The 20,755-nt window shown below is 41.2% G+C and overlaps 1 pseudogene; it reads right to left on the bottom strand.

Moving 5' to 3' along the window:
- Positions 1-20,185: 20,185 nt before the first annotated feature.
- On the bottom strand, positions 20,186-20,304 carry LOC115868998 (annotated as a pseudogene).
- Between the last annotated feature and the right edge of the window lie 451 nt (positions 20,305-20,755).

Here is a 20,755-nt window from a genome sequence, read left to right as displayed (position 1 = left end):
GGCATGCAGTAACCACCTGCTCCCTCCACAAGCAGCCCTCGCTGAGGTAGAAGAGCAGACTCCTTATTTTCACACTTGAGGAAGTTGTGTCCTCGTGGGCTTGGTCAATGCCCCTTAGAAAGAGAATGACCCAGAGATTCACATCCAGATTTTAAAAAAATTATTTATATTGAATTCAGGGTTTATTTTTATAGTAGCAGTAATCTATGTTCTGAGATGTGTGTAAATAACACAATTCGAACTACAGTTTAGGCTTCATGCACATGAATTAAAGCACTGAATTTACCTTTCCCAAAAATGACAAAATGGCACTTTGGCAATTTCACAACTTATGGTGAGTCTAAGGAATTAATGAGGGTGTGCCCTGAATCAGAGAACAGTAGGAAGAAACTACGATCACAAAAGCAAAACCATAACATGACAAAGGTTTCATTTCTTTTTTTTAAATTAAAAGATCATTTATTTTACAGCTCTTATAATAATCCATACATAAATGGTATCAAGTATATTTGTCCCTATGTTGCCATCATTATTTTCTAAACATTTACTTTAAAAAAAATAATTTTATTAGGGGCTCATACAACTCCCATCACATTCTATACATACATCAATTGTGTAAAGCGCATTAGTACATTCATTGCCCTCATCATTCTCAAAACATTTCCTCTCCACTTAAGCCCCCATCATTAGGTCCTCATTTTCCCCTCCCTCCCAGCTCCCCCCTCCCTCATGAGCCCTTGATAATTTATAAATTGTTATTTTGTCATGTCATGCCCTGTCTGACGTCTCCCTTCACCCACTTTTCTGTTGTCTGTCCCCCAGGGAGGAGGTCACATATAGTTCCTTGTAATCGGTTCCCTCTTTCCTACCCACTCTCCCTCTACCCTCCCGGTATCGCCACTCTCACCACTGGTCCTGAAGGGATCATCCGCCCCGGATTCCCTGTATTTCCAGTTCCTATCTGTACCAGTGTATATCCATTAAACGCTACAATTAAGTCCCATGTACAGAAGTCCCAATACAGTGCCTAGAAAGTCAATGCATGGTAGAGGCTTTCTCTTTATTCGTCAGCATTATAGATATTTGATTGGGTCCCTTAAAGGACGGTTTCTAGAGAAGTGATAGGTTTTTGTCTTTGACGAGTTAGAATTGACTGGACCACAATGGGTTTAGATTTGGTTCTTCAATGTTAAGTATGACCTAGAGCCAGTAGGGGGCAGCAGAGCACCAGTACCAATTTGAGAATTCTGGAAGCCACCTGGTGAAGGTTTTATTCACTGCAGGTGGCTCAAGCCCAGGATCTTTCCAGAGATCCAGATTGGTTGGAAAGGGTAGAAGAGTTAAAGCTGTAATAAATTTGCTTACACAACGTACAGGCTACAGTTTGAAAAAGTAGACATCCAAACCAAATATTAAAAGTCAACTGAAATAAAACACAAGTGTAAGGTTCTAAAAATAGTTAACAAAAGGCTAGCATAAACTGAAGGTAGGTATGGTAAGAACCTCATTTGTTGGGAAGACGAATTTTCTATCTGCTTCTAAACTGGGTTCCGCGATCTTCTTGGAGGTATATTCAATGTATCAAAATCTCTCACATTCACTTGCCTTTAGAGGTGCCTCAGACTTGAAATGGCCAGTGCATCCCCAAGATCATCCTTGTAATTAAGGAATTTGAATAAGCTTGGAGCTTCAATAAATTAAGAATCTTGAAAGGACTAGTTTCTCAGAACCTCTGAGTACATGAGACGCGAGAGACTTTCGCTATGCGTGACTAGAGAGACAAATCTAGAGACACTCATAGATGTACAAGTGAATTTTATCTCATGAAGTAATTATATATGGAAAAGCCATCCCATGCTAGCCCAACTCAAGTCCTTAAGGCCTATACTAGTCTTTAAACTCCCTCTTCAGCTGCATACAGTCACATACAATGATGTAGAATGCAGGGATCTCACAGGTTGGTGGGTGCAGCACTGTGTGGATCCAATGGTTATGGAAACACGAGGTCTCAGAGAGGCCCACCAGGAGGAAGGCAAAGGCAGTGAGAGAAGGGGAGGTTCCCAGGGCCCTCTTTATAAGAAGGCCACGCCCCCAGGAGGCACCATCAGGCTGTGTGACCTGGTTGACAGGTTAAATACCACCCCTACACTTTTATATATCTTCAAGTTGACAAGAAAGTATGTAACTACCCAATGGCTAATATTGTAACACCTTTAATTATTATATCGGCTCCCTACATGAGTTCCTAGAATAAACGATCCTTTATTGGCATGATAGACACATTACTGGTAATACAGGCAATGTGTCTGAAGGGAGAAGGATTTTGACTTCAAGTATGAAAAGAATCCAGGACACATATTTGATGTAGAGGAAGAGAGAAGGAAGCCTTTCTAGCAAGGCTGAGGATACAAATGAGTTGCTCTGATTCTACCGAGCCAAAATGCATTGTCTTTCCATTCTCTTGATGCAGGATAAAACTATCATAGAATAAAAACATGGAAAACATATGGTAGAATTAATATTTCACTATATCATTCTGCGGATACTTTTGGAGTCGCGTCTCCTTTGGGAAACTGCTGGATTTTAGCTTATTTTCAGTTATATGGTAACCTGTTCAAGCTGAACAATTGGTAAGTAGATGAATTTTTCTTTTTTAGTGTAATCACATTTAGCCAACTCCAGAAATACCCAAGGGGGTGGGGAGTTCAGCACTTACCTCAAGAGCGATATGTTGAGTCAGGGCAAGACTGAAAACTGGAGGTGGCGAAGGTCTCTTCAGCAACATTTTCTTTCTCTTTATACTTTTTCTAACATCTGAAAATTGCCAAAAGTTTTATCTTCATTTATGGATACTTAAAACTGGATATCGCCTTATGTACTTGATACTAAATAGCCTTGTCAGTAACACTGTATTAGATCTTTTGCCTCCAGGAAGAATGTTTAAATCTCAGGTCTCTAGACATTCCATTTACAAAGTTATGCTGGCTTTTCACTTGTTTCCATTTGGTTTTAAATAGCTCTGAGGTCCCTCTACCCTTGGCCATCTCTAGTCGGGGAAGCACAGAGCTCTGCTGAGTGTTCTAATGGCAGGTCACGTGCTTTATTTCTCAGGGCAGTACCCACTTCACTCCAGGGCTATCACTTGAAAAAGTGTGCCTTGTCCACTTATATGGCATCACAAATATAACTACCATTTTTATATATTTTAATTTGATTTTTTTCCTTTTCAGACCAGTAAGGCAGTACTCAACTCCATGACATTTCCTCTTAAGGATAAATGAGCAAGCTTTAATGATTATTTCTTTTGTCATCATTGTTAAAATTTAGAAGAAGGTATTATATTCTAACCAGCGAAAAGAAAGGTTGTGAGGCAATATATTACTACTCTGATTTATCTAATGATGCTAAAGGGTCTTAGAAGGATTCATGGAGAGACAATTCTTCTCAATCATATTAAAAAGGTAAGCTCAGGGAGCGTATTGACTGCATTTTATTGGTTCATTCTTTGTTGCAATTCTATATCGATTATTTGCAAACCTTTATTTTATGTTTCATTTGATGACCTCACAGTGGTGCAGCATCTAAGTTGGGAGACAGGTGGGCCTGCCATTAAGAGATCTTTATTTTTCATCTTCACAATTCTCTGTAGATCTCATAATGGCATTCCAAATGAGTTTCTGTCAACTATGGCAACCCCAAGTGTATGTCAAAGTAGAATGGGGCTCAGAGGATTTTCAATGACTGACTTATTGGAAATAGATCTCAAGGCCTTTCTTGCAAGGGGCTCTGAGAGGACTTGAACTGCTTTCCTTTCGGTCAGTAGCTGAATGTGTAAATATTCATGTTCCTTAATGACTTTTATAACTGAACTGTTGAAATAATTTGAGTAAATTATGTTTAATTTGCTAGATCCTCAAGTGTGATTTTTTGTTTAAGAACAAATGTGGTTAAGTGAAATGACAGCATGACCCTTCTAGACCTGGTTTGTGCCACTTCTTCTGGGTGACTGGGTAGGAGCCTGGAAGAAAGGGGTAGAAGACTCCCGTTGCCACTCTTCTGGGTATAAAAGAGAGACATTCAGAAGGAGAAACAAAGAGTTCCATAATCATCAAGAAAGAGGAGCCACCAACAGAGTGCTTGCAATATCCCCGCGGAAGTGGCAGCCATACCAGTGGCCACAGCACTTTGAGACCCTGGGACAGAGCATGAGACTTCCCAAACACCATGAGGATTGCCAGCCCACACAACCCGTGAAGTTGAGTATCTTTGGGCAGGAGGATGGCTTGCAGATTGGCGTGCCCTCTAGACATTGACCGATGGTAAGGAAGCTTTGTAACACTTACCAGAGCAGGACAGAGGCTAATGGGCTGTGTGCCTGAAAAGTTAAGGACCAGAAAGAGATTCGCCTGCCAGCATGGGTGGGAAGAAGTACTGCAGACAAAAAGACGGTACACTATCTGTTTTTAATAGTTATTTATCTTGACTTGTAACCTGTTATCGTCCTTATAAACCCCATCACCATAAGTGTTATCTGTTAGTTCTGTGTGGCCATTGCACCAGATTATCAAACCCAATAGAGTGCTGTGGGAGAAGTGGGTGGCAGACAAGGATGAAGAGCCCTGGGCTTGGAGCTATGCCTGACCTCTGCTCATCCATTATCCTCTCTGCACATCTGGAAGAGGTCAGATATGGTCTCCGTGATATTCCCTCAACATGGGACAGTTTTCCTTGCTGATTCACATGTTTGAAAGGCATAAAATATACATCCTCACATAATTGAGTTGTATTTCAGGGTTAAAAAAAAGAGACCCCAATCTCAAAAAATAATTTAAGAGAACATTTATTAAGTCTTAAGCAAGACAAAGATAAGACACATCACCTGGATGAGGGAGGACATTAGCACATAGTCATAATGATGCTGAGTTAGTAAATTTATTGTGCCAACCTGGCCGATAAACACATGTGGGGTTAATTGAAGAGCAGAGAGATAAATGGTTCTGTGCGCCTCGCCTTTCGAGTTCTTGGGGCTCTTGCTTTGTGATGGTCAGACCAGGGAGCAGCTGTCTTAGCCAGTTCCTACTTCAGCTGGCAAGGCTCACTTCCTGCAAGACATCCCCAAGGAGAAGCCACATGGACCTAGCCTGATGCAGCCCTGGGTGCTGGAGCAGCCTTTTGGAGACCCCTGCCAGCACTGAGATGCTTACACGTTCACTGATTCGGCTTTCCTCCTGCAGTCAGTGTCATAGTGTGTGTTTTATGAGATGGAGGAAGACTTTTTGGATTGGTGTCAGACATACGGGTTAATGTTGGACTTGTGGGCTTGGGCAGCACTGGGTTGGGATGTTCTCTTGATGTGTACTTATACCCTGTATAAAAAGCTCTCTCTTATACATATGAGTTTCTGTGGACTTGTTTCTTTAAAGTACCCAGACTAACACAAATGTCCAAGAATTATACCCACATAGTTCCTTAAAGAAGACATCAAACACAAAGGACAATATCCTAAATTCATGATTGGGGAAATTCATTAAACTCAATTGCAAGATCGATATGTCAGGTACAGGGGAGATTACAGAGGCAAGAATGGAAACATGATTGGTGGTCAGGCTATGACTATAAGAGCATTTTTCATGAGTAAGTCCGCCCAGTACAGTCCATCCAGCCCATGCCCAGGCAAGCCCCTGGGGGAGACTGCCCCTCCTTGGACTGCTGGAGAGGGTTGGAGTGATCCACTTTCCAATGCTCTCAGATGGAGGAGGGCTAGGCTGTTCTCATCCCAAGTTCATGGTCAGAAGGGACCCAGTGGACATTTGATCCATGAGGGCCTCTGCAAATGGAGTTTGGGTTTTCACTGTCATGCATCAGCACACAGTGCTCAGAACTTAAGCTCTAGCACAGTTGAGTCTATTTCTGAGCTCAGCAAGCATTGAGGAAAACACAAAGATACTCGTCTATTTTATTAAAATGAATAAAGAAAAGAACACTATTTGTACATTATGAAGGAGTTTAAAATAACTAGGATGCTTCGTATAAAGAGAGACTTTTGCTAAAAATACAGACCAGACTCCTTTTTGTTTAGTTCATTGTTTTTTGTTCTGAGTTGGCTTTCAAAAGCCTGCCTATCTCAGGAAACCTACAGTCACCCTCCTTCCTACTTCCCTCTCCCTCTCATTGTGTGCCCCCCTCCCCGGAAGAGCAGTCATTCAGGCAGGCCCCGGAACACTCAATAGAAAAAGCTGTGACATGACTCAAGCATTATGATCAGCAGCATAATGTTTGAGGAGACTTGCCATTGTCTTGGGTCTGTGAAAGCCAGACTTTGTAAAGTCAGCCAATCGGAATCTGCTTGGAAGTCCCTGGATCATCTCTATTTCAGCTCTGAAGATGTCCTTTCATGGTCGTGATTTGATGGATCCTTACTAGGTACTGCCCAATCCTAACTTGTCGTGGTTCTTCCATAAACTCTTGAACACTTAACAGAAACTCCTCTTTGCTCTTTGGCAAACTATAAAGACAAAAATAATGTTCCTAACGAATGCTTTAGCATAACTGAATGTTCATTTTAAAGTTATGACAATGATCAAGCGTAGCCGCAGTGGATATCTGGGAGTACACTTTGGCAATCTGTAGTAGCCTAATGTTTTACTATGAAACTAGTACTTGAAACCTAGCTGGGCCCGGCCCTTAGTTCGTGCCTTCTCAGCAAGATCAAATGGTGACCCGCCATGCCAGATGCTGTTGTCAGACCGTCACTTCACCCAGTGAAAAGGGTTTCTGACTGGCAAAGCACCCACGCTTCCAGCACCTCACTTTTAGGAGCTCTCCAGGTTTTGTTTTCTGACTCTAGAACTGGGGACTACCGGGCTTTGAAAAGTTGCAGTTTCAGGAGATTTTGTTATCTGGCAAGACCTCTGTTGAGGTTCTCTGACCTGTGGTTTTAAAAGAATGCCAGATCCTTTTCAGAGGTGGTAATGTCAAATTCATAGGATTACCACTTTTCCTAGGATAATAAACTATTCTGTTCTTTGGTGTATTATCGATTAAGGAGACAGGGGATACCCGTACTAAGGAAACCAAACGAGGTGGATGGTAGCAACACAAATTAGAACTGACCGAGCAGTGAGTCCCTTCACCTATCTCCTAGTTGAAATTCTAAAAACTTCACCTGTCATGGATGCCATTTGAGGAGTTCAGCAAACAGTCTGCATTGGATTCTGCATTCTAGGCCTACGTCTTAGGAATTAAACGACTGTGCACCTGAGGGGAAGCGGCATTCTTTTTGTAAAAGTTGATCCCTTTAAGAACAATGTTCTTCATTTGCAACAATGATTAACAGGAGGGTTTCTGTTGTTTTAGTGCAACCTCAATATAGTTCTTGAAACTCATATGTAACTATCTTAACTTGCTATAAATGGCTTCCACAGTTAGTAAGCTGTAGAATATATATATTTCAGAATTTATATATTTATATAGAATTTATATCTATATATAATAGTTTTGTTTGCTCTCTGCATTTTGTTTTGTTTGTATGCTGTTTTCCTCTGTCTGTTAACTCATTGTGAAATTCTGCTTGGCCTCTCTTGCCAAATGAAGAATTAAGAAGTTGGGGTGAAGAGCTTTTGTTTTGCTATGGAACAGAAAGCCCTCTGGCCAAAGACTGTACCTTTGACTCTAGCTCATGAGAAATCTTTTAGATGAAATTAATTAGTTAGCCTTTTATGCATCTTCAAAGAAGATGAAGGTTAGCACCATCACCCACCATGTATTGAAGATACTTAGGGAAATTTCTTTCTTTCAATTTTTTGTTTACTCAAGGATTTCATAAATGCTACTTAATCACAGATTAAAGAATTATAGCAGTGAGGTTTTACTGCCAAAGTCATTCTGATACAGTCTACCCAGAAAAGTATCTTTCAGTTTTCTTTTTTTTTGCACATTGTGAGTTTATCTTTATATCTATATTTCTAGTGTCTAGTAGGAAGACCAGACCAAACACCCGGCTGATGCGCATGCTGACTCCTAGCAAACCACAGGACAAGGCAGAACTGCCCTGGTGAGTTTCTGAGACTGCAACTGTTGACGTGTGTAGAAAGCCCTGCTTTTCTCCCACAGAGTTGCTGGGGGATTAGAACTGATGGCCTTGCAGCTAGCAGCCCAGCACATAAACACTCTGCTACCAGAGGTGCCTGTAGGCAGGTGGAAGATACTCTGAGAACACTTGGCGGAGGAATGAATAAATGAATGCATCGATGTTTTCCATTTTCTATATATTGCCACATAAGTAAAACTAAAAGCTAAAACCAAACAAGCTGCTGAAGAATTGATTCTGACTTATGACAATCCCATGTGTGTCGGAGTTCTGAAGGTTTCCTTTCCAGTGGGTTTTCAATGGCTTATTTTTCAGAAATAGATTATCAAGCCTTTCTTGTGAAGCAACATGCACCCCCAAATTTACTGGCTTGAACCAACGATCGAGATTTATTTCCTGGGACCGTTTTGGTGGGTCATAAATTTGGACCCGTTGTACTGTTGTGTTGTACTGGCTCAGAATTTCTTATTAGGCTATAGTCATGTCTGGTTCTCTCCATAGGACGACTGTGTGTGCTCACATTAGGGAAGCTGGCTTCCTAGAAGGAAAATGATCTAAAAGAGATCAAGACACAGCTGGGATGCTTTCATGATCTACCCTCAGAAGCCACATGCTGTCATTTCCACAACATCCTCTAGGTTTAACAGGGAAAACCCCATTCAACCTGGGGTGGGGAGACATTGTACAAGAGCATGCATATCAAGAGGCCGTCGTTACCGAGGTCATCTGGGAAGCTGACTAATTCATGTTAATTGATACTTCACAATTTACGAAAGCATTTGCCTATAGGAAATAATTTCTTGTCTAGTTTAAATAGTTCGTTTTGCAAATGAAACAGGGACTCAAAGAGTAGTCAAGTCATGATAATTCTTGGAGCTCAAACTCCAAGAATGATCACCAAACTCTGAAAGTAACTAGCTGGGCAAGAATTTGTTAAAGACGTATTTCTATTATAACCGCTTTTCCTAAGTGATTTTCAAGTCTCTTGCTATAAAATGCTGTGCCTATCCTGATGAGTATCAAATATGCTGCCCCTTTATCAGGCTGAGATTTGTCTCTTTAAAGTTTTCGTTTTCCTAGGAAAGCAGTCACCTCAGTTAACATCAGTCAATCCCTTTAGCTTAAGTGCACGAAGTCAATCACAGAAAAAGCACAAAGCATAAAGTAACCATAAAATCACACTGCCAGTCTGGTCTCTGAGGGAAAACAAGCAGTGGAGGGCGAAGGTGCTTCTGAAAGCATTCCCCGCTTCTCATAACAAAACAGAAACCCCAAACAAATTGCAGAGTGCGTTCACGCCAGGATGGCCGCATCTTACGAACATGCAAAGCAATTTCCCATGGAAAATAAGGTCATCATATCCCACGGTATGAACGGTCGTAAATGGAGACTAACCTTATGGCACATACAGCTGAGAAGACCGTCCTCTGAACAAGTAAGAAAAGGGTGGAATTATAAATTACCTTGACTGGGATGCCTATTTATTTTTCATAGTGTCTAAGCTGGATTTCTTTCTAGTTTACATTTTTAAAATAAAACTTATGCTCTTCTGTGTTGGGAATAGTTAGCTAGGTGGTACTAGTGACAAACCACCAACCTTTTGTAGGCAGTGAATTTTTTCAAAATTTATGACGTTATTTGTTTTCTCAGAAATCACCTAGCTTAGTCCTGAGTGATTTACACTGGGAAAAGTGAACTCCCAGTGTGTTTTCTACTTTTATGTTCCAGACGCTATGCAAATTACTGGTAACACTCCTTTTAATCTACACAAGCTGCCAAAGACTATTTGAGAAGTGGGGAGCATGAGAACACGAAGGATAGGAGATGGTTTTAATGGTGATCGCCACCTCAGACATCTTCCACTCTAATGGAAAAGCTCTCTGATTCTGTTACTAGGAGACAGGATTTGTAGAGTGCTCGAGAATAAGATAATTATAATTAAATCAGAGTATGTTACTTCAAAATCAAATAAAACTTTATCTAAATGTCTAAATAGCCCTCTGCTTTGAAAATGCTCCAGATCTCTTCGATAAATAAAATGATATTTTCTGTGTGAGTTAGTTAATTGTGCCAACCTGGACGATAATCACATGTGAGGCTAATTGAAAGGTGGAGGAATAAATGGGTGGTGAGCCTCGCCTTTCTAGTTCTCTGGTCACTTGTTTTGTGATGGTCGCACCAGGGTGCAGCTGCCTTAGCAGTTCCTTGCTTCAGCTTGCAAGATTGACTTCCTACAAGACATCCCCAAGGAGAAGCCACATGGACCTATCCAGATGTAGCCCTGGGTGCTGGAGCAGCCCTATGGAGACCCCTGCTAGTGCTGAGATGCTTGTTCGTTCACTGACACAGCTTTCCTCCTGCAGTCGGCATCATTGCCTCTGTTTTGTGAGGTGGAGGACTTTGTGGACTGGTGTTGGGTTAATGGGTTAATGTTGGACTTGTGGGCTTGGGCAGCATTGGGTTGGGATGTTTTTGTGATGCACACTTTCTTTACATAAAACTCTCTTATACATGAGTTGCTGTGGATTTGTTTCTCTAAAGTACCCAGACTAATACACTGTGTCACAGCTATGATGGCAGACCCTAACATGACTGAGAATTTTGTGACCAGCTCCGCTCCTCCTGCTGCCATACGAATTAGCTTCATATCATTACATCAACACTTGTTGTGTTTACCTGCCATGCATTCCAATTCACAGTGACTCCGTGGGTTAGAATAGAATTGCTCCATGGTGTTTCTTGGCCAATATCTTAACAAAAGCAGTTCTCCAGGTTAGGAGTCGAAAAATAGCTCTTGTCCTTGACTGCAGTCCAGTCCAATTGGGGTGATTCTTCGTAGAACTGATCCATTGGATTTTCAAGGTTATGATTTTTACAAAGTAGGTTACCATACCTGTCTTTCAAGAAGACTCTGGGTCCATTTAATTCACCAAACTTTTGGCTAGTGTCCAAGTACTTAACAGCATAGAGATTCTTTATGTTAAACTATTTACCTACAATTCCCTCGGGAATGACTCTCAGATTTGTGGGTAATCCTTCGCTGGTCCAGTTTCTGTGGGGCTGATGACGAGCACGACATCTGTCTCTCATGAGCCATGCCATCAAATGCAGCCAGAGCAGCTTCTGGAGCTTCTCCGGAAATCAATCAATGCTCTCCACATCAGTGTGTCCGGACAACAAAATGACAGCTGTCTTACTTCTTTGGAGCATCATGCCTACGGGAAGGAGCAATTGTTAAAGAACATTAGCGATTCCTAGGTTAGAATTCTCCTAATCCACTGGCCAGCCTCCATGAGAGACTTGGCCGTACACACCAGCAGTGACTTCCTGACGGGATCCATGCCACTCACTGGCAACTGAGAGCTGACCATCTCGTTGAAGTGATGGCTTTGATTGTGATAAATACCTTATGGAGTTCTTTATTTTGTGGCTTAAGTTTCAAGGTACACAAGTCCTCCGAAGCTCTTTTCAGTCTTTTGTTTGCTTTCTAGTGCTCAATCCACATTTATTTTATCCTTCAGTCTAAGTGATTCATTGTTCAATTAACATTCCTTGGCTTCTATAAATTATTCCTCAATTAAATTTAGTGTAGGGTAATTGGTTTAACCCATGGCAGCTTCCTCCCATCTGCGTTCCCACAGAGGCTTTCTGCTGTTCTTCGTCCCGTATGCATCGCACATGCATTTATGCTTCAAATGAAGAAAGTGTTATTGAGGTCAGGGGAAAGGTTGCACGCTCATTTAAGAGCACTCTCTGGCCATTAGCACAGCATTCTGAGTTCTTTTCAGACTCATTACTATATTAATCTTGATGCATTTAGTTAGTTCCCTTGCTGTCATACACTCATATGACCACCACCATCACAGGCCACTGCCTATACCTATTGCTTTTGTCCCTCTCAGGTCTGATACCGCAGCACACTTGCAGAGTACCAACACTGTGCTTTCATAAACGAACAATCTGAGGTTGAAGAATGAGACAAACACTGACAGAAACGCCTCAATGCCTCTACAGAATGTATATGCAGAATATACACTGCGAATACATATACATATATTCTCCATATACATTATATATTATGCATTACACATACACACATATGTAATCTCACTCCCAAGAAAGAAATATATAGAAGGAATAATAAGGGAAGGCTCTCTCCATATTGTTATGAATAGCAAAAGAAAGTTCATCTGCTTGCTAGGCAGTATGAAGTTAATGAGGTTGGGGAATCAGACAAAATGTCAGGAGACCTGAGTTTTAGTCTCAAATTTGTTACCATCCAGTTCTGTGCTCCTCAAGTTTTAATGTGTATAGAAATCACCTGGGGATCTTGTTAAACTACAGAATCTGTTCCCATAGCTCTGGGGTTGATCAGAATTTCCAACACGTTCTGAGGTGATGTAGATGCTATTCCACATTTTGAGTAACAAGAACTTGACTAACAAATTTTTGAAGAAGTCTCTTGATGTTTTTGTGGTTGTTTTTTTTAATTCACAAAATTATATGGTTGTACTCAGCAGTATACTAAGAAGTTCTTCAATACCATGTGTTTTGAACTACATAATTCCTCCTGTACAAGTATATCAAACTACCGTATTTACCCTTTAGTGATTTCATTTGCCTAAATTTACTGAAGAATAAAATGTAGTGCCTTATTATATGCCATGCCCTAGATGAAGTTTGAGTCACAAAGAAATAATATCAATGTGAGACGTTCTGTTTATAATGAAACTAGAATCCATAACTTCCAACACAGAGTCACACTGAGAATATAATTGAATGACTATACAGCAAATGGTTTGTTTGTAAATGTCATTTTTTAAAGTATAGGCACTTTCCTGTGAATATAAATACAGAGAATGAACAAATATATATGTTCACACTTGTATAAAAGTACATAGATTTTTTATTTACTATTTTATAATAGTTATTAAAAGCTTTAAAAATGTTACACAAGTTTAAAAAATATGAACAGCATTGACGATTTTGTTTTCTCTAATCTGTGTTCTCCCCCCAATTGAACTTTCCAGAAGGCTGAGCTATTCTAAAGTCAACGGTCCACGTCCTGTTGTTGTCGGGCCCAGCGGCGGTTCTGACCCGCAGCGACTGTCAGTGTACAATTCGGCAGGTCTCACATCGTCTGTCCGTCCATCAGCACGATTGTGACCGTGCTTGCGCCTGCTGGTGCACTTACTCCGTCTTATCCATCGTCCAGCCAATCCGGGGTCTTGCTCTTTTTCACTGCCCTACTCCCTTACCCAGGTGATTTGGTGGCATGGTGAATTCCACATTCAGCTGCTAGCCACAGGACAGTTTGAAACCGCCAGCTGTTTCTCAGGAGAAAAACAATGTGGCAGGGTTCCGTCTCCCTGAAAGGGTCTCAGCCTAGGAAACCCTTGGGCCGCACTGGGCCTGAGCAGTGAGGTGACACACCTGATCGCTAGGAGGGGTGTGTGTTGTCTTAGATGTCCACTGGTCCAAGCACAAGGTCCCTTTCAAGGGACGGGTCTCTCTTGACAGCATGCCTAACGTATGTAATTAACAAATGTAAAGCTCCTTCTGGATCTCACATATGAACTCCATCATGTGAAATGTGGAATGGATATCTTCTCTCTGTAAATACTTTCATTTATGCCAGCAAGTTATCATGTCTCTGTCAAGTGTCTGCATGGGTGATGTGCAATTTTAATTATCTAGGAGTAATGATTTCTTAATCAAATTAAATATTTTCATCCTTCCCTACCCTCAAAACTCTGTATCAGTGGACTCCATTTAAAAATGTGTTTAATGAACAAATGAAATATTGCAAATGGCAATATTATGCAAAACTGCATAATCTTTTCAAACATCACTTAGGACGAAGAATTCGGTATTTTATTTAAAAATAACATTCTTCAATTATATAGGTGATTTATATTCAAAATTTAAAATGCCTGGAGCTGTTCTGGATTTAGGCATGTGAGTCATCTAAAAATCAGGAGATGGAAATCTGGGGGGTATGCTGTTAAATAATGCATGAGTGATATGATTTTATTGTATCTCATTAGTAAAATGCTGGAGGAAACAAAGTTGAATAAATCTGCTTCTTCTCCTTCATTTTCCAGCATCATCACATTTAAGCGGTACATTTCCACACAACGAGATCGGAAATCACATGAGGTTATAATGCAGGACAGAGAGTGGTGGGTCTTTCAACAGAAAAATCGTGAGTCTCATTGCTAACCCAAGCTTCAGTCTCTCCCCCTTTTTATTGCCCTTCCTTTTCATCTTCCGCAGCAAACAATTTCAAATCTCTTCCACCAAATAAAATGTAAGTTACTTGTTGAGTTCAAAGTTATTAGAGCAGTTTTGTTAGATCCTGACTACACAGCATACTGGAAAGAAACTGCATCATTTGATTCCTTATCATCTTGTTTCCATCTATAATTAACGGTCCACATCACCTTTCTATGAAGACAGCCATTTCTTCATAAACAAATATGTAATCTGGTGCAGATGTGGCTGAGTATCCTAAGAAGCCAATCTATCAGTTTTGCGGCATTCTTAAGTTGGCAATTTCATCTCACACTTAGCATTGTAACCATGGTATCTGCTGTTAGATGCTGGGTCCAGAAGTATCAAAAAGAAGGAGTATTCTTTGGATCTGTTATGCACAGTCAAGAACTCTAAAGGGAGCAAATTATGAGAGGATGAAGGGAGACTGTGTATTAAAGATTTTTATCTTATTTTTTTAATGTGCTCAATTTAGAGGATTTGTTATTCAAAATGTCTGCCAGAAAGATAGTTACAAGCAAGTTAGTGTATAATATATATAAGATCCATTTTTTGGTTAACTTTTCTCCAAAGAAAAATATGTTAACTCAATTCCCACAAGGTTTTCTTTCTTCTTTCTTTCTTTCTCTTTATTAAGAAATAAATTCTGTGAGCTCTCTGTTGGCAGTTTATAAACCTTGGCCCAACACACACTGGCATAAAGATATAGATGCAAAAATTGTAAAATAGTATTAACCCTCCCCAGATCCTAACATATTTCAAAATAATCCCCCTATGTTATTTAGACTCTGTAGTGAATATTTTATTATTTTTACTTCGTTTTATTTTTTTTACCTTTCAGCCTCTATTTCCTCACCCTGATATCCTTCTCATATACCTCGATGGAATGTTTTCTATTAATTTTGTACAGATTTGGTGCCTATATTAATTTAGGCATTCTGCTCACAGCTAAGAGAAACCACAGGGATTTCATGTAGCCCTTTCAGCTCACTCTCTCATACCAACTGCTGTACCTTCTTCCTTGAACTTAAACTTTTGAGGTGAGCATATTATGATCTAATTTTGGACAATTGGTTCCAAAAATGGAACATGTTTTTGTCTTGGTAATTATGAATCAACAGATTGAAACAGGAGACTGATATTTTTTGTTGTTGGTTGTGGAGTTCGTCCATTTGTCTCCTCGATTCCTCAAGGCTCACCTTTCAAAATCAGCAGAAGATTCATCCCGAGGACTGCCCTGCATGCACCAGCTGCCTCCACTCAGGAGGAAAGAGGAACTGCGCTTAACAACCGCAGCCACACACTGCCAGAGTCGGGCCCTCAGGGACCCACAGAGGGCTTCCGTGCTATCAAACGATCTCCACAGCAGGCACGTCACCGAGTGCCTTATGGACTCTGGACCTGCTGATCGTGCTGTTTGCAATCCCTCACCCAACCCACGGCGCCACCAGGGCTCCTTTAGGAGCTCGAAGCTGCTTTGAGATTTGAAATAATTCCTATCATGGCTGTGGCTTCTCTCTTCACTTAGTAAAGGGGAACGGCCATTATAGTAGAAACATTGCCCCATTTATGTTTTAAAGAAGGAGCTTTGGGGACGTAATGGGTTCTGCTTAAGGCTCCTCCCCTCGAGGTCAGCCGTTCGAGACCACCAGCCGCTCCTCCAGTTATCTGCTCTGGGAAGGAGTTACACGCTCAGAAAGCCACTGGGGCAGTTGGACCCTGTCCCTTCCGGCCACCATCAGTCAGAACCCACTGGATCGCAGTGAGTTTGAAGTTTGTATTTTGTACACTGAGACATGAATTATACAGGGTCAGGTGCTGAGACTGGGATAGCTCAAACGATTGCATGCTAACTCCCTTACTCCAATATTCTCGGATGGCTCTCGTCCTATGAACCATAGCTTTCTAGAAGAGGCTGTATTCCGTAGCAGTACTCACATTGTGTATTAGAGAGGACACTTTCACCTTCATTTTGTTTGATTTTCTGAAAAATGGCTGAACATTTTGCATTCACCAACTCTTCTTGGTGCAGACCGAGGACGAGGACTATGGCTGTTTCCTCCTGGATCAGTCACTTGACTGGGACCGTAATGTCTTTACCTGTAATAAACCCAAGCTCATTATCCACGTAACAGGGATGTTGGTCCATGAGTTAAAACACTTTGAATTTTCTAGTTAACATGAAACACGTAGCACACTTAAATATTACTACTGATAATTAATCATTTCTCACAATTTAATTATGTGATGTAAATGATTAATCATTGTAATTTAAAGGGTATAATAAGCAAGCAGCATAATTATATATAATGGAACATGAGGGGTAGGTTAAAAGGTATGCATTAAAATTACTCATAAGAATCCTGGAAAAAGTACTTAATGCTATCACTGACTATTCCTCTAATGTAAGGAGACTCAAAGTTTCCGAGGTAAAATGCAGGCATTTGCCTCCCCTGGAGGAAGCTGAGGAAGCGTTCTCTGGCTTTCTCTATCTTCTTTCTCCAGCTGAGGGGCTGCTTTTTAGTGTTCTGCATTTTTCACTCGTCTTCTAAAAAAGGAACGGGAAGAGACATGAGATATCAGGAAGGACAGACAGGGTCAATCTTCAGGTATTTAGTGCTCGTCCTTCTTGGAACAAACCATTTAAATATAGACGGTTTCCATCATGCCGAAGCTCTGTCTTTAATTGCCTGATTTCTGGATGAGCTTATCCACACAATGTCAAGAAAAGGTGAGATTTTAAAATATTTTAATTTTAACCTTATTTTAGAAAAGAGGCCATAGTTAGTGGGAGAATGTGATCTGGCCTTTCCTGTAGGGTTTGAAGCTTAATGCCAAATGAAGACAAAAGTATTAATGCCCGGCCCCCCGCTCTGTCATTATATTTGTGGGAAAAGGAGAGCTGCTCATTCACTGACTTATTAATCAACTGGGGAGATACAAGGGGACTCAGAAAAGCTTGTGGAAAATTTCCATTTTCTTCCAGTTCCATCTTTTCCCATGAAGCTCCTTAGTACTTCACCTAAGCATCCAGGGATGAAATCTGAAAATATTCATACAAAAGGTTTGATAGCTCTACCCAGTGCCTTCCCCGGGGTACGGGGTGAGCGTTCAGAGGCTACTGTAGAACCTAAGCTATGTACAGTGGAAAAGTTTTCAGTACAGTTTAAAGAAAAAGGAAAATAGATATGTGATTTGAATATGCTGAGCCTAATATGCTAAATTAACGACTATGTAGGATTTTTTGAGGGGCATAGTCTAGAACATTAGCAGTCATTTATTTCATCTTTTAGGGGAGAAGTCATTTCAGTTTATAGCCAACTGACTGGGGGTTTAATTTTATGATATACCTTGGTTATAAGTTCTAAGAAGCAAAGCACAGTAAACCACGTCAAGTTATGGCCAGAAGTGGAAGGGTGATGCAAGCAGGAATTTCCTGCTTCAATATCCTAGAATCCATCATACTTAGCTTGGGAGCAGCATTCGATTAAGGTCACTGAACAAATCAGAAGAAAAGAGAAGAATTTGAAATGTGTCATTTGCAAAGCCTTCAGGGAAGCTTTCTTCAATTCCATGCTTGTAAATACCTCCCAACAACATCAGCATGAATTAGGCACGTTTTCTGAAAAGTATTTAGGCAATCATATGTGACAGCATCATAACTGTGTTGTGCTGCTAAGAGTCATAACTACTACAGCACAGCGTCAGGCAGTGCACCAGTTGAGAATGCTGGGTAAAAACTGCAGACAATGTACCTATTGAGGGATATTAGTATGATTCCTTGGAGGGATATCATGTGATATGAGGGGGAACGAGGGAGGGAGGCAGAGAGAGAGAGAGAGAGATAAAAGCAGATGCAGCCAAGCTGATTCCTCAGCACAGCAAGAGACCTTTATACTGAGCTATAAAGAATGGATTGATCTCTCCTCCTAGTTCTGCTCGCATTGCAGCACTTGGGGCTCTGAAGAAAAGTAGACTAGTACAGGGAGCTATTGTCTTTGCTTGACTCGAGGTGTCTTCACCCCATTCACTTCCATCGAGTCCATTACTACTCATACGGACCTTCTAGGTAGAATGCCCCCCGAAGGTTTTCCAAGACACTAACGCTTTCTGGGAGCACATTCATGTTTCTCCTGAGGAGCAGCTGCGGGATTCAGACTGCAGACCTCAGGGCTCCTCCAGTCTTCATCTAGGGACTACCGACTCTTTTCCAGTCCCCATTAGGAGGAGCGTTCAGCTGGATGGCGGAGAAGTCATTCTAAATAGGAGAAACAATGCCATATAGAGATGAGAATTGACAATGAATTACCATTTACCTTACTTGCAAACAACATTCAGAACTAGTTGTCGTGCAAACAAGCTTCATCCTGCAAGATGTACTTAAATTCAGTGTTAAAAGAAGGCTGTTTATTATTTAGACTGCACAGCGAAAGCATGCATTCTTCTGGAGATGAGACAATGGCTGAATAAAAATCTGGTGATAGGTGTGGACAGAGTCAGGGAGATAATGAGTTGATCATGTTGCTGTTCCAGAAGGATTCCTCAAGACAAGAAACTAGCATTCCTGATGGCGAGAGTTGGTGAATTTTAGTTTCCTCAAATTTTTCCCTTTTCCCAATCATGGTGGCTTATCTTCTCCCAGTATAAATGTAGTCTAGGGAAGGAATGGAGACTCTGGGTGATTCAGTTTAACCAGTCCAGCTGCTAACAGGAATGTTGGAGGCAAGGTGCTGGTGCAAAATCAGCCGCTGAGAACAAGATGGCGCATATTTCTCATCTGACACACGAGGCATCACCATGAGTTGCAATTGTCTCCAAATGGTAATGATTGTGTGTGTGTGTGTTTCAGAGTTCGTGGGTTTAAATTGGTCCATTCATTGATCCAGTCATTGAAATGTGCCATGATCAGCTTTGTATAATATCTTGGCTAGGATTTACCATACAAAAAATACCAAACCCCCTGCCATTGAGCAGTGACCCGATATAGACCCGATATAGAAATCCTTACAGGAGCCAAGTCCCATCTTCTTTCTGTAGGCAGATTTGAACTACAGACCTTGGAGTAAGCGGCTGAATGTTTATCTCACTGCCCCACCAGGACTCTTTCGACTAGAATACACTCCTCCTCAAACACTAGTCTGTATGTTACTGTGAATGTATTTTTGTAGACAAAATTAAAGTTTATAATCAGTTTGCTTTATGGGAAGAAGATTATCCTATACAATGTGGGAGGGCCTGCTTTAATTATTTGAAAGGTGTTAAGGGCAGAATTTAGAACAGTTGAACAACCTGGAAGTTAGGAGAGCTGACACCCCTTGCCCCTTGTCCTTTAAAATCCACCTGTAACTTTTGAACTTCCAAAAGCAAAACTACTAATAGCCTACAATTTACTGGAAGCTTTACCAATAACACCAGTAGTCAACGGACACATATTTTGTACAGTTACACACTGCACCCTCATAAAAGCTGAAGTTTCAAAGTGAAATGTCAAGGTATTTCAGAAAGAGTGCAAGCTTTTCATACCTGCTGGCGTTGCTGTCGGAGTGCAGTCACAGATCCTTTTTCTTTGGGGACCCCTACCCAGGGGGCCTTAATCTTGAAATGGTGTGCGACCGTAGCGCCAGACCCAGTCCACAGTCCACATCCCCCAGTCCAGCTCTTCCTTGCCGTGTCATGGTTTTCCTCTGGAACACTTCCATCATTACGAGCGACACTCCATATGGGTCCTGTTGGGTTATTCAAGGTCTATGGTGCTGTAATTAGCAGGATGAGAAACATGAGAGAATCACATAATCTCTCTCTCTCTTTCTCTCTCTCTTTTTTCAGTGTGGGATGGGGGCGCTGGGCAAACTGGCCCCAAACTTCTCCAAATCCACATTTCTTTGCCTCCAGTTCTTACGTGTCCAAGGACAGGGACCCACAGACATGACTTTGTAGGAGGGCTCTCTTCTCTTTTTTTAACTGCAATACTCGGATAACTGGAGAGATGAACTGCTCACCATGGAGATGACTAGTCCCACACAGCATTATAAAGGAAAAAAGAAATCAGAGTCTAAGTGGACTTAGGCAGTTTAAATCCATGTTGCTAAGAGGGCCAACTGCTGCCCAGTCAGCTTAACACCCTGGGTAGGACAGCTGGCCAAACACCAAGTCTCCTCTTGAGGTGGTAACCCTGTGCTGCAGCAGTAACAGAGGCAGAACAGGGAAGGGGAAGGTGGAGGAGACAGTGATTTAAATCCCATTAGGAGGCATGATGTCCTTATCTGTTCTTTAGTAATGTATGAAAGGAAGGGGTACAGCATAACTATAAACACGTCTTTTTTGCAGAAGCTTGAGAATATTTTCCCTTTAGGGTGAGACATTATGCCTGGTAAAGTAGAAGCTACAAGAATA

This window comes from Echinops telfairi, unplaced genomic scaffold (genome assembly GCF_000313985.2).
Source record: "Echinops telfairi isolate 266 unplaced genomic scaffold, ASM31398v2 ScPeMD7_1;HRSCAF=3_0, whole genome shotgun sequence".
Classification (NCBI taxonomy): Eukaryota; Metazoa; Chordata; class Mammalia; order Afrosoricida; family Tenrecidae; genus Echinops; species Echinops telfairi.
Note: the sequence above shows the minus strand (reverse complement) of the source record. Positions and strands in the feature narration are given on the sequence as shown.